At 46.9% G+C, this 11,704-nt stretch overlaps 1 pseudogene; it reads left to right on the top strand.

Moving 5' to 3' along the window:
• Positions 1-263: 263 nt before the first annotated feature.
• Positions 264-7,881, top strand: LOC136499163 (uncharacterized; annotated as a pseudogene).
• Positions 7,882-11,704: the final 3,823 nt, after the last annotated feature.

Genomic DNA, 11,704 nt, shown 5'->3' with positions numbered 1-11,704 from the left:
CTGCGTGGGGAAGAAAAGACCTAATTTCTACTCTTTTTCCCTGGACCCGGTGCGCTCGCCTCCCAACTCCCAGCGCAGCAGCTCCTCCTTAGCGGCTGTGAGCTCCCATCGCGCTGACGCTACCGCCCCACCACGCCGTATAGGACCCGTGCCGCCACTACCGTCTCCGGCCACTAATCTTTTCTTCAGGCTCGAGCAGTGGAGCAGAAGGACATGGCTGCTGCGGTCCTTGATCTACAGCTGCGGCAGTGGCGGCGGCCGACATGCCGGCTTCGGGAGGGCTCGAGCAGTGGCAGAAGGAGGGGTTCTTCCAGGTGGCCGAGAAGGTGCAGGAGTCGGCGGACTTGTGAGTGCCTTCGTCATCTTGGCTTCGATTCGTTGCACCCGGGGCTACAAAAGTTTGAACTTTATTATATGCAAAATGTCTACCGCTTGGCGATTGTTTTTGCCGTGAATTTTGATTGTCCTTGTCCTTTTTTTTTGGAAGGTCGGGTTGCTGTTCCTTGATTACGTTGTGGATTATGGGTGTAGTTCTGGTTTGACCATTCCGTTTCCTTTTTCAAACTCTACTTTTTTTCATATAGCATCCCTAATAAAAAAGAGAGAACAATATCCATTTCAAAGCATTTCTAATGGATTCCTTGGTTCGGACCGACAAAGTAATGGCACTCGATTAATATTAACCCGACTACAGTCTTTTTCTGTCGGTAAGGATTGCACCAGAGCACCTACTTCTAATAGGCCATGAACTATAATTAGAGAAGAATCATTCTGAGCGAGTCCATAAGAAGTGACCCACTTTTTCATCGGTTCCGAGGAAAGACCAAATATCTTGCGCGACCGGTCCGCCAGAAAAACTTAAAAGAGAAAGAAGTCTCGTTAGACTGTCTCTAACGGACTACCCAAACCGTGACCCATCCGCATTTTGCGTAGTGCACAGTGAAAAATCATCCTCCAACGGACTCTCCAAACACAACAGTCATTTTGCGTCCGACGAAACACGGTACACAAACTTGCGTCCTCTTTCGTTCCCTTTGCGTCTCCTCCACGCAGGCGGGTCCCACCACCACGAGCTCGGGGACGACCGGAGCCGGGGCGGAGCTCGGGGACGACCGTCGCCGGGGCCGAGCTCGCCCGCGCCGGGGCCGAGCTTGCCGGGGCCGAGCGCGCCGGGACGGAGCTCGCCGGGAGAGGAGGAAGGGACGGAGCTCGCCGGGAGAGGAGGAAGGGACGGCGCTCGCGAGAGGAAGAAGACGCTCTGTTGCGCCCAACGGTTGGAGAAGGGAGTTTATGGGTTACGGACCCTTCCACTGTGCACGATGTAAAACCGGGAATGCGTCTCGCTTTTGGGTGCTCTTCGTTGGAGTCAGTCTTAATCTCTTTATGGGATTTTAATATGGCCCGTGCTTGTTTGCTGTCCTTGCGAACTCGAGAACTTTAGATTCTTGAGTGTTCTACTAATTTTATTAGTGCTTATTATTGGGCTAGGTTGTCGATTGGGGTAAGATGATATTTTGATGGTTCTTTGTGCTCTGATTGGTGAACTGCTGGCTCTACCTATTTTGTCCGTTCTTTCGGTTTAGTTCAGAATGTGATGTCGTAAAAACTGATTCTTTGGTGGCATCTCATATCTTATTGGGTTGATTTATGTTGCTATTTTGTATTGTATATATGGCTATTGCCCAGCTGCAGCGTGATGAGACAGCCAAGGACGCGCTCTCAACGATGAGCAAGAAATTGGAAATTATTGCTTTAGAGATATCCAATAAAGGATGGAAACATTTATATTATTTGAACTAGCGTCCTGATCAATCTATAAGACTATGGCTTTCTCATTTTTTTTCATCCAAAACTTTGTAATAATGGGCTGTGTACATCCTTGGATGTAGAGGCCGGATATTTGTTTTATCCATTATCTAAAAAAAACTAATGCTCTATTCTTTTGTTATTGTCTCAACTTTCGAGTACAAGCTATAATATCTGAACTCACGCAATGACTCACATCACACGCACGCACACACCTCCTAGTGCGCTAGCTAGATTTATAACATATATCTAGAATATAACTTTGCTTAAGTTGACAATTCTATTTGTTAATTTCGCCATGTAATGCTTCTTGGATTGTGACAATTAATAAGAACTCTTGTTGAAACAGACATTTACACTTACAAATAGTCAAATGCATTCAGGAACATATATTTTAATGCAAATTTCCTCAAAATTGGAATTTTTTTTGAATGTCAACGGGGGATTACTCCCCACCTAAATATATATTGATATAGCCCACATCGGCTTGATTTATGTTTTACAAATGTTTAAGAGGAAAAAACAACAATAGTAAGACACCCCTGCACTAGGGCGAAAAGTGGCAAAACCACAAATACACTAGCGAAATGCAAAGACTACCACACCAACTCACATGAGCTCTTCGACAATGCCTCTAGGGAGGTGAATGACGCCAAAACGTAATCATCGTCAGCCAAGCAAGAGCTTGACAAGACTTTCGTCTAAGTCCTGTGCTGGGGGTATCTGCATTGATCGGGCCGATCCAGGAGAAGCAGCAGCAATAGGTTCTTCAGTGACGCCATCATGAAGGAAATCCTCGTCGCTAGCTTAGACTGATCTGAGCTGAGCTTTCACCCAGAACCTTTGACGGTGCTCATGTAGACCCGCACGCAACGAAGAGAGGCGCCCACCGGCAAGCATCCACGCCTGGATGGAGGGGGGGGGGGGGGTACTGGCATCCGCCACACTATGCGGAGCCGTTCCCGGACTCACCCGCGAAAGTGTGAGGCGCGCATCGGCAAGAGTCCACGCCTAGAAGAAGGGGAGGGGTGCCGGCCACTGCCACACCACGCGGAGCCGTTATCGGACTTGCCCGTGACGGTGGGAGGCGCGCACCGACATGCGCCCACGCCTAGACGAAGAGGGTGGGAGTGCCGGCCGCCGCCACACCGCGCGGAGCCGTTCCCGAACTCGCCCGCGACTGTGGGAGATACGCACCGGCAAGCGTTAGGGGGTGCCGGCCATCGCCGCACCACGCGGAGCCGATCCCGGACTCGCCCGCAATGGTGGGAGGCGCGCACTGGCAAGCGTTAGGGGGTGCCGGCCGCCGCCGCACCACATGGAGCCATACCCGGACTCGCCCGCAATGGTGGGAGGCGCGCACCGCCAAGCGTCGGGGGGTGCCGGCCGCCGCCACACCACGCGGAGCCGTTCCCAGACTCGGCCGCGATGGTGAAAGGTGCGCACCGGCAATCGTCAATGCCTAGACGGAGGGGGGGGGGTGTCGGCCGCCGTTACACCACGTGGAGACATTCAGACTCGCCCGCAACAGTGGCGCGCAACGACGGCGCCAACCCGCAGCCACCTTGGACACCGTAAAGGCCGACGCCATCGCTTTGCTCAAACAACACCCTGCCCTCTTGATGATTGGTAGAGAAGACCCTCTATGGCCAGAAGTCGGCCAGAGAGCAGCATAGAAGGGAGGACGTCCACGGTCACGCAGCCCCGTCACCGACAAGCCCGCGGCCAAACAGCGTGCACCGCACCGCTGCTGGGCCCCTGCACACGAACACGAAGAACACAGGCATGCTGCCCCACCGCCGGCACGCCCGCGGCCAAACTGCACGCGTCGATGTAGAGCCACCCCAACACAGTCCCAAACGGTATCGCCGTAGCACGTCCGCCTCAGCAACAGCTAGCAACGCGCCGAAGGCGGCATCCTTGCCTGCTGCCTCGCTGACGCCCGCTGAGCAGCCATAGCACGTTCAACTAGCACCAACCTGCCGCCGCAGAGCCTGGACCGGAGCCCTGATGTCCCGATGACGTCCCACGCCGGGGCAGGAGCAGGAGGGAGGGAGCCAGGAGCAGAAGCGCCAGATCAGGGCACAAGGCCACTGGATCCGCCCGCGGAAGGACTAGAACAGCGCCTTCCATCCGCCCCACCGGCTATCCGAAGTAGCAGGAGACGGGGAGAAGTAGGGGCCGCCGCCGGCTCTGTCGGAGAAGATGAAGGGCCTGTTTGCTTGAACTTATCAGCCAGCTTATTAAGTTAGAATCTACAATATTTTTCTCTCACAACAAAACAGCTTCAGCCGGCTTTAATACTAGCCGAACTGGCCCGAAGACGGGGTTGGGGCACCGGCCACAGCCGCACGGCCGCACCATGTGGATCCGGTCGCCGGTGAGACAACGCCCCGGAGCAGCAACGCCGCGCAGCCCCGGCCGCCGGGAGCTGATCCCTCACAGAAGGGCTTACGAATGCAGGGCAAGGTCCCCGCCGCCACCGTCCTTGGGAGCCGCGCGGGCCTCCCGGCAGTTTCCTCTGGCAGCGGCGAGGGAGAGGGATGGGAGGGGTGGTCGACGGTGGCGGCGGCTAGGGTTGCCGCCCGAGTCGCCCGAGTTGGCAATTTCTCCTTGCAGGATGGAACCTGTCTATAGAACTTGGATGCGTGAGCGAAGTAATTGTTCTAGCTCAGATGAGGTGGACGATTTGCAAAGGGAGCTTCAGACAGATTTAGGGACTGCAAAATGGCAGGCATGCTTTTACATAAACCTTCTAGTAGCTGACTTGTGGTCTTGTTAATTACTGCTAGTGATTGTCTATGCAGTTGGAACAGTTTGAGAGGGCTGTAAGTTCAAGCAACGATAAGTATTCACGGGAAGAGGGTACAGTGGCAAGGCGTCGGCAGTTTGTTGTAGCCATTGAGGATCAGATTTCTCGTGTAGAGAAAGAAATAAACGGTTCATTAATGGACAATGGCAGGCAAGGGCTGAACTGGGTGAAGTTAGATGATGAAGAGCGAGATGATCTACAACCTGTTCGGTTGGCTGGTTCGTATCGTTGCTGGTTCGTGAAGAAGTACTACTGGCTGGTTTGTGTGAGAGAAAAATACTGTTTCGACTGAAAATTTACGATCGTTTACGACAAGCCACAGCCAAACGAACAGGATGCTAATCGCTTTCCTTTCTGCACCTGCAGAGTTCTATTAAGAAATGAAGAGCACAGACAGCAGTAACCATGTCCCATCTAGACAAAAGAATGTGCCAGTTGGCATGAATGATCAGAGTGATCCAGCTTTAATCATTAAAGACATATATGAAGTGCAACGCAGAGAAATTTCTACTGTTAAGAGTGATGTTTGTGGTCTAGCTGAGGAGTTACATGGCCTTAGAAGAAATTTGAGTGTAGGTAATGATCATTGGAAGATTGACATTTGTAATGAGATGGTTGTGATAGAAAATCGTCCACAAACGCAACTGGGGTTCAGGCTGCAAGTCAGACAACTGCTTTATCAAGCATCCGGAGAAGCACAGATTCTTTAACAAGAGTAGGATGGTTTTGGAATAGCTTGTGGAAACCCAAGAGTGATGAAAATCGCTCATTAAGATATCAGAACAACATCAACAACATAGCCTTTTAGTCCAAGTAAGTTGGGGTAGGCTAGACTTGAAACCCACCAAGAGTCCCAAGTCACGGTTCAGGCACTTCAATAACTGCTTTCTAAGTACTCGTATTCAAGCATAGATCTTTAGGTATATTCCAAGCTTTTAAATCTCATTTTATTGCCTTCCCCATATCAATTTTGGTCTTCCTCTACCTCTCCTCATATTATTAGCTTGGCTTCGGACTCCACAATGCACTGGTGCCTCTGGAGGTCTCCTTTATGGCCAAACCACCTCAACTGATGTTGGATAAGCTTTTCTTCAATTGGTGCTAACTTTAGGCGATCACGTATATCATCGTTCCGAACTCGATCCATTCTTGTGTGACCACAAATCCATCGCAACATACATATTTCTGCAACACTCAGTTGTTGAACATGTCGAATCTTTGTAGGCCAACATTCTGCTCCATACAACATAGCCAGTCTAATTGCCGTTCTATAGAACTTGCTTTTTAGCTTTTGTGGTACCCTCTTATCACATAGAATGCCAGAAGCTTGTCGCCACTTGATGCACCCTGTTTTGATTCTATGGCTAACGTCTGCATCAATATCTTCATCACTCTGTAGCATCGATCTCAGATACCGAAATGTATCCTTCTTAGGCACTACTTGACCTTCCAAACTCACATCTCCTTCCTCCTGTACAACTCCGCCAAAGTCGCATCTCCTATATTCGGTTTTAGTTCTTCTCAATCTAAAACCTTTAGACTCAAGGGTCTGCCGCAATAACTTTAGTTTCCTATTTACTTCCGCCTAGCTTTTGTCCACTAACACTACATTATCAATGAACAACATACACCAAGGGATATCCCCTTGTATGTTCCTGGTAACCTCATCCATTACCAATGCAAAGAGATACGGGCTTAACGCGGACTCTTGATGAAGTCCAATTTTAATCGGGAAGTAATCTGTGTTACCATCGTTTGATCGAACACTAGTCACAACATTGTTGTACATGTTCTTGATGAGGGTCACGTACTTTGATGAGACTTTATGTTTGTCCAAAGACCACCACGTAACATTTCTTGGTATCTTGTAGAAAAAAAAAACAGGTGTATCAATGTCCTCAGGGTTCTATCCTTATTAAAACAGGTATATCAATTCCCTCTGCTGCCCCCACACTATTCTAGATTTAAGATGTTTATATGTAATATGATCTTATTGAGAGCAACTTATTGGACATATGTGTGTGCAAACGATCCTCGGAGATGTTGACCCAATAGTGTAGCATCCCTAATGGCTGTATAATGAAATCAAACCTTGCCCTTTCTGTAATATGTATTGGATTTGAACCTACAAACTGTGAATCTTCAATCATGTCATATACCACTTACAGTATATAAACAATGATTGATATTATGATATTTCTCAAGATCGTCATGGGAGGGAGAACTTTGATTTATTTTGGCAACTGTATGCCAATGCATATGAAATATTGCTACATCCTAGATCCTGAATGTTATTTTCTGGTTTACATTCTTATTGGGCTAAACCTGTGACATTAACTTTTATGCGTAGCAAACATATTTTATTTCTTTTACTGCATGATCCATTTTATAAATATCCTCCTTTTGACTGGTCCACATAGTTAATGACATCCAATTAAGTTTGTTGGTGTTGTCACTTTAGCTCATTTCTGAATCCAGTGGTTCTTTATGTTTTACAGAGATTTAATGGGCTAGCCGAAAGAAGCAGAAATTATTTGACAAGTTGGAAGGAAAATTCCAGAATTTCTGGACGGATGGGTGGGCTTCATATTCAAGGCCAACAACAGAACATTCAATTTGGTCGTTCTATTCGGATCGCCCTCTTACTGGTGTTGAGTATCTTTCTAATTGGTCAGCGCCAAACTTATCTTGTTTTACACTATAAGAAAGTGAAAAATTATTCACATACACTAACAAAAAAACAAATATCTGTCATGCTTTCGGAGCATATATTCTGTCCTATCCTGTGTGATCTCCATGGCGTGTAGTTCTTGATACCAGCATGAATTTGCTTTTTTTTTTACCATAAATAGCTTATATCATAACTTCATGTATAACAATGCTTTTGGTGTGGCTTTGTTTTGCTATTTTCTTCTATTTGATACTCCCTCCATTTCAAATTATAAGACTTTTTAACTTTTCTAGATACATAGCTTTTGATATGCATCTAGATATACAATGTCTAGATAGATAGTAAAAGCAATGTCTCTAAAAAACCAAAATGTCTTATAATTTAAAACGGAGGGAGTATCAATCAACATAGGCTCAAAAAACTACGATCATGTTGCATACATTGAAATAAAGTGTTATGGCGTATATTTGAAAATTTACATATGGCAGATATTGGCAAGTGCAGCAGATATAGGTTGAAATCAGTGTTCTGTTTTGTCAATACTAATAATGACATTATGTGTTTTGCAGTACCATTTCTCGTCTCAGCATGACAAGGCATGTATCCTTTCACTGGTGAAGGAAAGGAACATTGGGACAACTAATCATGGTCCTGCTCATACTAGAAATCATGATTGGTGTTATTCTAAGTCGGCAAATGCAGCAAACCAACCATGCCATTTACATGTGTGGCTGCATGTATGACAGGAAAAGAAGCACGATGGTGAAGGTTTTGATTGTCCAATGCATGATTCCATATCATAAAGTCCTCACCGGCGCATAAGCATGCTAAGATTTATCAGAGTTATGATCGATTTGTGATAGGTTGTGATGGCTGGTTGCTCATTTCACCTCTATATCCCATGAATTGTAAAAAGTTGTAGAGCTGATAGGAAAAGGCAAACAGCAAATATTTAAAAGATGAGTGAAATGATTTGTGCAAGTGCTGAAATCTCAGTGAAATGAACTATGCGAAGGACCTGAAGACGTTTGTTGATAATAATACATTAATATGGCATTTGTCAAACCGTTGGACGCACGTCTCTGTTCACAGGTGCTTTATTGATCCAGGTTTCTACACTTGTCCTCATTTTTTCCATGCATGTCTTCATTGTTCATACTTGGAGGTATCTAGATCTGTATCCGACCCCTTTTGGACTGCCAATACGATTTTCTACACTTGTCCTCATTTTTTCCATGCATGTCTTCATTGTTCATACTTGGAGGTATCTAGATCTGTATCCGACCCCTTTTGGACTGCCAATACGATACGATGTAGTTTTTCTGTGTGTTGGAATAGGCAAAATCTTCTTTATTGAGTGACCAGGACTTGGCAGGCGGCCGGAGTGAAGCAAATTCAATTCATGCCGACTTTCGCATTAATTTGTCACTGAAATGTGATTTATGAACTCACGGGTATGGTATGCCTGCCCTTGCCCATGAAGTAACTGAGCCCAGCAGCTTGCGGCCCTCTGCTCTGCACCCTGTGCTGCACACAAATCTACCTCGGCTGAAGCTCTGGGATGCACCTCGTTCTCTGAAACCGTGGCCTTTCCATTGACGGCTGTTGATCAGAGCTCCAAGCACCAGTGCTTGGGCGATCTGAGGCAGTGCCTGGACGGTGCTCGCCTGTCATTAGATGTGGAGGTCGGAGTGCTGAGCATAAGCACTGTGGTCTGTGGACACAGGAGTCCGACCTCAATGCAGTTGAGGACTTCGCTTTCTGGGTACCCCGATTCGGCCAGCAATGGGTCAACCACATGTGCTATCGAACCTGTTCTCCACTTGTCCCAGACCTGCACACACTATTGACTTCGTATACGAGTGTGTATGTGAAGAAACACATGGAACACGGGAGAATCATTCTTGGCCAATGAGTCATCCGGATTAGTTTTTCCTTAAAAAAAACAGCATGCATGCTGTCACAAAAAAAAAACAGCATGCCTGCTGGCACCCCGATCATAATCCGGATCACCTTTTTCTTTTTTTAAAGAAAGATATGCGCTGGGCATTAGCAGGCCGCGGCCCACATGCATGCTGGCCAGCGAGGGTTTGCATGCGTGCAGCCGCGCGAGGCAGTAATCCCACCTCGCCAAATGATTCAGAGTGGCATATTGGTGGGCTATAATGCAAGACAAAGGGTGGGCACCGAGGAGTGTAGGGTGTGTTTGGTTTGGTAGATTCATTGGGCCTGGGTAAGGGGGACAAGCCTGGGTGGTTTTGGCGGTTGATTGTTTTATTCAAGCCGGGGGGCTACAGTGGACACTTTAAATGCTCCAGTAGAACCAAATCTAACCATGCTAAAATTCATGATACAAAATACGGTGTTCTAAGTATAGCTGGTACAACAATGAAGGGGCCCTTTCTGAGCGCCAACTATAGGTGATCTACTTAAGCCACAAAAGGTTTGGAGGAAAACGGCTATTGCTAATACAACAATTATGAGGTCTTTGCTACAACCCATCATCTTGACTAATCCATCGTTCCTTGCTCTCTGCTATTCCTGCTGCCTTCTTTTGAACCTGTCCATTCAGTGCTTCTCCTATTGTTGCTTCAATCTCCATGGCTTGCATGTACAGCTTCCAAGCATGAACGAACAACTTTCTCCCTTGAATTGTACCCTAGGAATAAATTGTTTGGGAAGCCGGTTACCTGTGCATGACAATCCATCCAGTTGTCATACACCCCAGGCAGCCTCCCTTGAAGACTACATAAAACTACATGATTACCTACATATCATGTTGAGCAAAGATCCATACCAATTATGACATCAAACAATGCAAAATAGTAAGCATCTAAGGCAGCAAAAATTGGAAAACAGCAAGCACCAAGTCATCAAATGTGCTAAGGAATGGCATTACTAAATAAATAGACAATGTCAGCACATCCAAATTAGTCCAGGACAGCTTGCATCACAGCACCTCACCCATCAGTTCCACATGCCAATAGAAAACAAACAGGCAGCAATCAGCATTTCCAAACGAGTCCAGGAATGCTTTGCTGCACAAGACCACAGCCATCAGATCTGCATGCCATCTGCCTACTATGACTACCCAAGTGTTTATGGTGGTTACATATCTACGATGTTAGCCAAAAAATGGTTAGCTGGTCTAGGGTCACTACTTCAACTATTCCTAAAAAAACTGATGGTTAGAGGATCTTCTTCTCACTTGTACATGTTCTAATCCAGGTGAGTCCTGCACCAAAGCTCTTTGTCTGAAGGTGTCATTAAACCAAACACAAGCGGAGTAGCCTTGTTCTGCATCATGTGATTGAGACAAAACATGAGTTCTGGCCTGCTGAAATTAGGACAAGTCATTACTGCTTCATAGATCCCTGGTGCTGCCTCAGAGTAGTTCCCCTCTGTCATTGCACTTACAAAGCTGTAATTTTTTTTATCTTAATACAAAACTGTAAATGGCTTCAGTCGTCCCTGTCACAAGGTCTCTGTCTTCATTACTGAGTCCTCTTGTCGGGGGTACATAACCGGGGTACCCCAAGACACGGGTAGAAAGTCACTCAGGACGGCCCAGCTCGCTGCGGCCTGCCTCGACCTCTCTTCTTCTGAGCCGTACGAGGCCCATCTTGACCTCCCACGTCTCCCGACCATGCACTGCATGGCCACCTCGACCACCTCCGGCCCTAACCGCTCGAGAAGGATTTGGAGGTGGGTGGATGCATTAAACGTGTCTACCCGGATATGGGACGCGCACGCGCGTGCACTCTACTGGCGGCAGTGGCGAATCTAGGATTTTACCTCGGAGTATGCCGTCCAAAAAATTTCTATATAATTCAGCAAATTATTTAGCAATTTGGTAACGGTAGTAAAATTGGCAACGTAATTTGGTAATAATAGTTAAATTTGGAACATAATTTGGTAATAGTAATTCAGTAGCAGTGGTAAAACTTGCAACGTAGGGATGACTCAATGTTGTTAGCAATGAAAGTAGACAAGATTTTTCTACATGAAAAAGAAGAGAAAAGGGCAAAGACTGAATTATGTCTTGGTGTCTCAGACAATCGCCTTTGCTTGTTAGCCATGCACGCGCAGCTAGCAGGCAACAACCGAGCTCCCTTGCTCCAAACATGCTGTAGATGAATGGATGAGGGCAGATGGTGTGTTGGATCCAAGAAGCCAAGGTGTCACCGCGTTAGTTGTCAGGACTTGCCAAAGTGTCACCACGACAGGACCTGGGGTCCTGGATTTCCCATCTGCGGGACTCTGGGCGTATGGCCCTGGACCCTGGAGAAAAGCAGCAAAGCTGCAAAGGCCATCTCGACAAAGCTGGGATGCTAGCGTTGCGTTCATTTTCAGTTCTCTAACCTACAGGTAAGTGTTCTTTTGTTTTGTTTTGTTTTTTAATTACAGTATATATA

This window comes from Miscanthus floridulus, chromosome 13 (assembly GCF_019320115.1).
Source record: "Miscanthus floridulus cultivar M001 chromosome 13, ASM1932011v1, whole genome shotgun sequence".
Lineage (NCBI taxonomy): Eukaryota > Viridiplantae > Streptophyta > Magnoliopsida > Poales > Poaceae > Miscanthus > Miscanthus floridulus.
This window is presented reverse-complemented; position numbering and strand designations above follow the sequence as displayed.